Source organism: Uranotaenia lowii, chromosome 2 (assembly GCF_029784155.1).
Source record: "Uranotaenia lowii strain MFRU-FL chromosome 2, ASM2978415v1, whole genome shotgun sequence".
In the NCBI taxonomy this organism is placed as follows: Eukaryota; Metazoa; Arthropoda; class Insecta; order Diptera; family Culicidae; genus Uranotaenia; species Uranotaenia lowii.
In genome coordinates this window covers 377,326,712-377,335,874 of record NC_073692.1, presented here as the reverse complement: position 1 = coordinate 377,335,874, position 9,163 = coordinate 377,326,712, and the positions used below count along the sequence as shown (strand labels likewise).

Sequence of the window (9,163 nt, the reverse complement as noted above, 5' to 3'; positions counted from 1 at the left end):
GAACCCTCCTTTGAGCAGAAGCCACCGACCGGAGCTGAGAAGCCAGAGGAAGATTCACGGCTCAGCTGCTCCAGTCTTGACGAGTATGTACCTGTACCTATTACGAAAACGACAGCAGCAACATCCCCACAACCATAGTTCATAGTTACCAGTAAGTATATCTTCTATCGGGGGCGCGTCTCGCCTGGTCTAGTAGGAAAAACCTATAGGCGTCAAGCGCCGAAAAGCTGAAGCGTCAGTCGCGTCTCGAGTCTCCTTACAAACGGTCGCATTTTCCAGCCACTTGTCTGTTGTTCGAACGTTGAGAGGGAAAATTTATTCAAAAATACAACATCACTTCTTCGAAGCATAGGTGTGACTTGTTATTAGTGGAAGGTACTTGCATATTCAGCCAAGCAGTTCGGATTGAAGAAGTTGCGAAAAAACAGAACCCATAATTTAACAGTTTATTTAGTGCTTTTAAACGGTTTTTTACTTTCTGTCGCGGTATTATTTTTTTTTCTCAATTACGAAAGCACTAATTGGCGCGATTTCGGAAGTTTGTGACCAAAGTGATTGTAGTTGAATTACCGTTGAAAATTCAAAAAGATGTTACAAGCTGTTCGCAAAAATCGAGTTGATGAAAAGTGGCCAACTCCTCGATATGGGTACGTTTAAGGCGATCTCTTGGTTCCTCGAAGGCCCCCAAGAAAAGCGAGAGTGAATCTGTGTGGGGGTGGAGGCAAAAATAGCCAGCAAAGGAAAAATCCTCCAGCCGTGTCCGTTTACGAACGGTGAAGATTGGATCACAACTGTTAGGCCATCAACCGGCCAAAAGGAGAGGAGCAAAAAACCGTCGGTTAAAGAAAATCAACGCCGGAGTAGGATCAGTGCAGTGGAAATCTTTTTTACGACCATCTAGCAGAAGCGGTCAAAACGGAAGATTTATGATCGCTTATTGAATCACAGCTGAAAACGGATAACTATTGAAACAATCCAGCAGAGATCGGTTTAGATCCGGTCAGCCTCAAACTAACAGTGAGACAATCCTTCCGATTCGATCGAAGAAAAATGAAAAAGGTATCAACATCACTAGTTGAGTTGTGAGTGAAAGGTTACGTATTTATTTTCGGTTGTACGGATTGGTAACGGTCATCTGTTCCGTTGATCGTCTTCACAAAAATATTACGAAGCAATTGATTGATGAATTGATGATCAGTCGTCCCAGCATGTGACGAGAGCCGTAAAAAAACAGAGAAACAAATTCAATCAAACGGGTAATTTGGTGGAAAATTGGATCCCAGTGAAAGTGATTAACTTGTTTGGCTGTTTTTTGATGATTATTTTTTCGAGAGGAACACATGTGACCGGTGCATCAAATTTCAACCTAACCGGCAATGAATATTGATTGAATAAGGTTGGGGTTGGGTTCGTGGACGGTAAGCCTGCATTCGATAAAAGGTATGGAGTTGAATGACCTTTAGTATCTGTATCTTATTGGCAATTGAGTAGAATCAAATTTCTGTTGTGTGAAAAATATTTGTTTAAAATGTCTCATCAACTCACTCCTTATTTTTAAACTGTATCAACAATCCAATGATTCAATTTTATGATGAGTAGAAGTCTAGTCAGTTGCAAGTTTGTGCATTTGACTATTTTTTTTTTTTAATAAAAACCATTCAAAGCGAAGATATTAGACTGGGAAAAGAGAACCTTTCATTTTATCACCTCAAGGATAATTTAATTAATCCTCTTCAACCAGAAGAATGTAGGCGTGGATAATTTCTTTTGATGGTGATGAAACCCTTAAATGTTTTATTTTTTCCATGGGTATAGCGAAAGTTGATCCAATGAAATTATTTGAATTCAAAACATACACCTGACAATTTGTAAATTTCTAACAAACATTGTTCGTTAAGGCAGGGGGACATGATTGTTCAACATTTTTGTATTATCTAAATCGGCAGCATGAAAAGAAATTTTCAAAAAACTATTTGTAAAAGATAATATTGGTTATTGTAATGTTTTGCCTATCTTCTCAAATTTCTCATATATTATGAAGTTCAATAATGAAAATACCCCTTATGCACGTTTTTTATAATTTCAAGCCCAACTTTCGTGAAGAAATGCTGCAAAATTATTAGTGTTTTTCAAATAAAAACAACACTAAGCATCAAAGTGTTTTAAAATTTGTAAAATTAAATAGAAAAATTCTATGGATAATATTGGCATGTTCGAAAATTTTTGATGAATTGAAATTATTTAAATATTTTTTTAATTCACTTGATTTTTTTTCGAACAAATGTTTGTAAATTCTAAAGATGTATGTATGTATCCAGGGCAGGGCTGTAGGAAGAACTGGCTCATGGGGGGGGGGGTGGGGGGGGGGGGGTTAATGGCTTTTTTTTTGCTATAACATTTTAATATTGGACAATGCATACACAAGTGAAAAAATGTATAAGACAGTTAATCACTAATCACTAATCGTACTTCCACAGCCAGAACTTATGTCTGAGTCCCAAAGAATAATACAAGTGTGTAAATATTCTTCTTGTCTTTAATCACGTTTTTGATTATTTTAACATAAAAACATTAAAATTTTCGAAAACATAATGTGGTTGGGCCTACCATGGAGCAGAGAACGCAAAGACATCCGGAACACAGGAACAGGAAGAAACGTGGACCACCAGTACCATACGTTTCAAATGGACATTATCGTTGGAAGCATGCTAAGAAAAATGCTCCTTGATGAAGAAACCATGTGTAATTTAAGGAAACTTCGCCAATCACCAGGACCATTCTAGAGGGGCTGGAAATGATTTATTTAGTACATAGAAATCACAAAACTTTAGAATTCGTAACTTTTTTCTGTTTTGGATTTCAATGTACAATCATATCTGGTCATCGACCAAGGATAAAGCGCCTTTACTCGCTCTTGAAAATAAAAAAGAGAAATGGAAAATATTAGTAGAAGATAAAACCTTCCGAGGTCTGTTTGAGCTCGAAAGGTTTTTTTTAATTTACCCTTATAGTTTAAACAATGATCGATAATATACTTCATCGCAGGCAATGGCAAAATGAAATCATATTTCGCAATTATGGAAAATTAAATAAAATAATAAATTAATGATATTATTTGTTTCCAAAAATACTTATCGTGTGTCTGCTTCTTCTTCGGAACAATTCCTTGGTAGTTCTCCAGCAACACGAATTATTTAGAAACAACATTTGCATTGCAAACACACTTTCCCACAAAATCTTTTCTTTTTTTGAGCACCACTTTTTCACCTTCGAGCTGAACCACTGCATTAAACAAGACTTCGGATGTATTTTATTTTTTTCCATATTTTACTTCGGTTTGTCCAAACGTACGCGGAACACAAACGTCCTTGTAAGTAGGACACGAAACCGGAAAATTTAATCCCACAAATTCGCCGAACGCGAAACCCTAAATACGCCACGTCATTGATCAAAATTCAGAATTTAACAAACACGATTCTGTACACTGTCTTATCAAATTTTAATATGAAACTTTGTACCTTTCCCGTATCAAATTTATTGAAAATCATAGTAATGAGCTCTCTCAATAACAACCAACTTTTACGACACTCTTTAGACGAAAACGCAGCTGTTTGCGAGTTAGACCGAGAGGTCGCACACATTTTTCTTTAAACTAATTTACCGCACTTAATCGTTTTTTTTTTGTTTCGAGCTACTGAATATCTCCATGCAACTTTTCTGGACACTTCTTTCCTTAAACATTCTTTAAAAACCCAAATAGATATAGCCAGGCCGAACAAAACTATTTCATCACGTCGCTTACGCAATCACCCGCTGAGTAACTTTAAGAATTTAACCTATTTCACGGGGAATTCACGGAACATCCGGTGCACACTTTTAAACTTTATCTTATTCATCACATTTACATACTTTTTGATATTTATATATCTATAAAACGTTGAAAAATTTAAGTTTTATAAAAATTTCGCGGACGGAGAGAAAAACGCGTGCGTTTGGCAGAAAACATCGCCTACTTCTCCGAAAAAATGTATAAGACAGTTAAGTACAAATAATTCAAGTTAAAGTTATTTTGAATAAAATGTTAAATGTTTTTGAAAATAAGTTCTAAGAGTAGCCTATTTTTTCATGAAGCTTAAAAAAATATGGGGACTGGTGATATAGCTCAGTTGGTACACCACTTGCCTCCTGAGCTTATGTACATGAGTTCGAGCTCAATTCTTTGCTCACTTACATTAGCAAGCTTATTCAAAAGAAAAACCATTTAAGCATGGGTGAAAATGTATCAAATTTTCAGAAATAATAGTTAAAAATTATCTTTACGTTTCAAACAAGGTTATTTTCTACTCTACTCGATTAAGATTTAAGATTTTAGTTAGAACCTTCGAATTTGAAGAATCTTCGATATATGCAAAAAATGTAAAAAAAAATTCCAGCGGAATTTATATCTGAGGATTAAAAAACAAGTTCAAAAATTTCCATTTATTATTTTACACTTTATAATTTCAATCCTGTAAGTTTTTGAAACTAAAATCTAGATTTTTCAGAAATCAAATTCTTTTGAACGAATCCAGATCTAATTGGTTATATGTAATTTTCACCAGGTTTGTGTTTATAAACTGACATTGCATTAAATTAAATTTTTAATTTTGAATCGAGAATCAAAATTATGGATCAGCTATCTCCTTCAATTTAAATCCTTAATGGAATTTTGAAATACTTATTTTAATACTGATTATAAAACTTAAATTTGGGCTTAAAATGAATACAAACCTTGGATTGTAGTTCCAAATCTGATTTTTGCATTTTGAACCTAAATTCAAAATCAAAATCTTTATTCTAGATAAGAAATCCTATGAATTTAAAACCATCAAGCGAAATTTGTATCAGAACCTTTAACCAGAAATTTTTCATTTGATTTTGAATTAATGGTTTTCAATATGATTTTTTTTTATTTATTGATCTTATAAATTCAAATAATTAATGATTAATGATTAAATAATTGTGAATGATGAAATTGTTTCACATTTTTCAATTCTGGACTCATGAAACTTTCTTATGTTAAAACTCTGCATCTTTCAGATCCAAATCTTAAAAATGGTTTGAGTTTTAAATATTTTCTTTTTTCATATTCCGAAATTACGGGTTTCGATTATGGAAAATTTATCAAAATTTAGATTGAAATGCAATACTAAGGTTCAAGGCAGGATTCTATACCAATGATGATTCAAACTGAAAATCAAGAACAATAAACTGGATACTTACTAGACATTTTTCGCATGTATCCGGGCTGGGCAAATCCAGGAGATTTTATCCTAAAACCTTGCGAAATAAGGGCATATTGTTTCAAAATTTTCCCAAAAATCCGGCCAATATGCCGGCAAATTTCGGAATAGTTCCATTAAAATCAAGAAGGAAAAACACATGGAAAACTGTTTTTAATTATTTTGAAATACATCAACCGATTCAGAATCAGCAAAAGAATCAGGCTTCTAAAAAACCGTTTATGTTTATTTTGACAAAATTTATTTGAAAAAATAATTTGAACGCAAGATACATAATTCTAAGGACTCAATTGCAATTTTCGTTTTATTTTGCAACTAGAGTGAAATACCTGGTCAAAATTCAGACAATCTGGTAAGCTTACTCTAACTTTATTGGGATTCAATATTTGTTACTCAATTTCTATCAACAAGTGAGAAATATTTTGAAAACCCGTTTTAGCATTTTTGTCCTGGAGTGAGATTCCGAGGTTTTGGAGTCGAGATTGTACACTTTGTTACTCTTGAATAATTTTAGTAGTTCATAATAATTAGGTTAGAAATTTAAAATTTTTTGATTAGTAATACAATTCTACTCGGCATTTTTGGACCTTCATTAGGAGGGTTTAACCCCCAAATCCCCCCCCCTTCGTTCCTACGGCCATGATCCAGGACTATAGGAAAAACTGACTCATGGGGGGAGAGGGTTTGGGGGCGGCTTTTGGTAGCCTTTTTGTTTATTTATATGATATTTTTTCTTAAACAATGCATGAATTAAAAAATTATAACTATTATTCAGTTTTTCATGTTAAAACAAAACTTTTGAAAATACATCCAATTGAAGACTACGATTTGTATAGGGAATCCTTAAGTAACAAAATAGGTAACTTACTTTCACCGATGGTTGAAATCTTAAAATTTGCATTACAGTCTGGTGAACTTAGCTTAAGATTGCCAAATTTTCCCGCCCGCACGTGTCTGGGCCGGGCAAATCCGGGCTATTTTATTTAAAACCTGGCGAAGTTTGAGCATTCTATTTTCAAATTTTCAAACCAAAATCCGGGCAATATCCGAAAAATTTGACAAAAATCCAGGAAAATTCAACAAAAATTTAAAAATAAAACAATTGAAATTGAAAATAATTATACTGAAAAAAAACATACTCAGATTTTGAATCGTTTTTTAGACTCCCAAAAAATCGTTTATGTTTATTTCAATAAATATAGCTTGAAAAATTCCATTTTTGGGCGACAAACTTAAAAAATATAATGATGAAATTTAAATTATTCGTTTGATTTTCCAAAAAAAACTGTGAATGAATCCGGTCAAAATCAGGAGATTTTCAACCAAATTTGGGCTACCGGACCGGGCCAAACCTTTCCCAATTTTAATATTTGAGCAGATCCGGGTAAAACCCGGTAATCTCGCCAGCTTAATTTTGCTTATTTGATTCGAACTTTTTTTTTTTAATTTTTTAAATCCAAATCGGACTTATGCAAACTTTAGCTTCAAATTTAGTTTTTGAAAAAACTGCAATATTAATAATGTTTAGCAATACGTCAAACCATATGGAATTCCCAGCCATTTTTTAAGAGAAGATACATCTTTCTTTATCATCAACTAACTGACCCGGTGTGCTTTGCTACACCTTCCAAATATAAATGTTATTCGTAAATTTTTTAATCAAACCCCATCATAGTTCAGAACCAAAAACTTTGAAATGAGAGCTGCAGCTGGAGTTCCGAGTTGCATTTCAAAGATGGTATATATCTATTATTTACTGAAACTTTATCTCTAAATTTGTTTTTCAAGATCTAAAATTTGTACTCTGTTTTAAAAGCTTCATAATTAAATAATGTAAAAATTTATGGATTTTCCACCTTTTTCCCAAAGTGGGAGATTACGAACTTCCATAAAACATTTGTCACATCTATTTTTGAGAAAAGCTCTTTATCTCAAATTACCATGGGAGCTCCCCATCTTTTCCAATTTTGTCTCCCACTGCTTGAAGAAGGTAGACTGATTTACCCGGCTCGACTTTACATAAATTTCTAATCGAAAGAAAAAGATTCACATATTGGAATTTATTGCATATTGTGTTTTATGGAGATAGAATTTTTAAAACCGATCAACAGCGTGAATCGGGACAGTTTTTTTAGTGTATTCCTAATATTCTGTATTATGAGCTCTTCCAGCTCCTGATTAGCTTTAGATGGTGTATGTTTTGGAGTTGAAAAAATAAGCTAAAGGAACTAAAAAAACGATGAAAAGGATTTTTAATAACCATTTTCAAACAGCTTTTTCCACCATCCTCGCCCTTCGAAGCAGTTTGAATATCTATCCTTTTTGCGCCAAAATTATGTTAAAAAATGTTTCGCCATATGCCAAAATCGTGGACATGAGACATTATAGCTTGAAGTTATCCCAAACAGCACATATCATGGTAAGAAAATTATCGATATTATACAGTGCAAATTTCTTTTTATAAATCAATTTATTAAAGCAAAAAATATCAGTTGTATCTCTAAATAATTTCTCCGCGTTTTTTATTTTCTCTTTGAAAGTCAAATATACAAAAATGTTGGCAAAAACAAAAAAAAAAGTTAACATTTGTCCCGTATATTGGGGCAAGTGTAAATGCAAAGCATATTTTTAGATGCGTCAGAGTAATGGCTTCAAAATGGATTTAATGTTTGTTTTATCAAGTTTCATTGATATATCTGCAGTACTCCAGCAGTATAAATGTATGTTTGTTATTCCAATTTTAACGAAAGCTGTTCAAAGCAAATGACCTTCATTTACAAAGACATTTAAGTATTTTAAATATTCGCTTCAGTTCCAACCTTCGGAATACCCCTTCTGGTCTTTAAAACATATTGAATAATTTTGAAGAGCAATTTCTTGAAAGTTCGACGTTTGCCCTTGCCCCACCGTGTAAGTTGACAGGAGGGAATATTGTTTTAAACACTTTAAAAGTATACTAAAAATTTCTCATAAAAATTTTACTTCCAGTTGAATATCAGTTCTTAAGTCTCAATTTTCAAAACAGAGGCGGATCAAAAGTCTCTTTTATGCAGCCCTGTAACACAAAAACACTTTTCATGATAAGTACGTACTTGAATTGATATGTAAGCAAAAAGTTAGATGTTTTTTTTTCAGAATTATTTAAAAAGCTCATATTTTCATTTCTAAATTCGTTTCAATTTTTTTTTTGTAACAGAGAAAAGTTGAACGTTTGAACATGCTCTAGTGTTCCTTGAATGAAAATTCTTTCGGAAAATGAATTCCCTCACTTTTAATCAATAAAAATCAGTTTATTTCACTTATGAACACGTCTGTCCTATCTTATCTAATTCAAAGAAAAGGCACTTGTTCAGTTCATGAACCGGATCGGATTTTTTTATCTTCTTTTTCAGTTAAGTACATTTTAAAATGTTCAACAAAATGTTTCCGATCTACCTCTGTAGAAAACATATTATTCATATTTCTGTTATCAATATGATTCAAAAATAACCTTGTAGGCAAAATGGGTTAAAAAAATGTATATAAATTCTTTACTCACAGTATTTTTTTTCAATTGTCTGCAAAGTATCATACCATTATTTCATAAGCATCAGAACTAAATTAATATTTTTTAGACAACAAATGCTATATGGACAACAAATATGGAAGTATTTTTACCAATCCGTGTCACATCTAGGCGACATTCATTTCCACGTGCTGTGTAGAATTAAGCAAGAAAAAACATATCTAGGTTGTATATCGCCCCCTCGTGCATAAGAAATATAGGTATTTTGTTGAGAAAGAGGCGCCTAATTGTTAAATTTTTCCAGCGATCAATGAACGGTATGCTTTGGTTACTATCCACTTGCGACGCCGTTTGCTTGACCATAGAGACGAAAAAC

The 9,163-nt window shown here is 32.9% G+C and overlaps 1 protein-coding gene across 8 annotated transcripts in view; it reads left to right on the top strand.

The window, feature by feature from the left end:
- The first annotated feature begins 248 nt into the window (after window positions 1-248).
- LOC129744065 (protein artichoke) overlaps window positions 249-9,163 on the top strand; it is a 63,741-nt gene continuing 54,826 nt past the window's right edge. For 2 of the 8 annotated variants that reach the window (XM_055736411.1, XM_055736403.1), the window contains exon 1: window positions 255-1,256. The gene's annotated coding sequence lies outside the window, so the exon portion shown is untranslated. Of the gene's footprint in view, window positions 1,441-9,163 lie in introns of all 8 variants that reach the window. The other 6 variants (XM_055736409.1, XM_055736406.1, XM_055736408.1 and 3 more) reach the window with 6 other exon arrangements.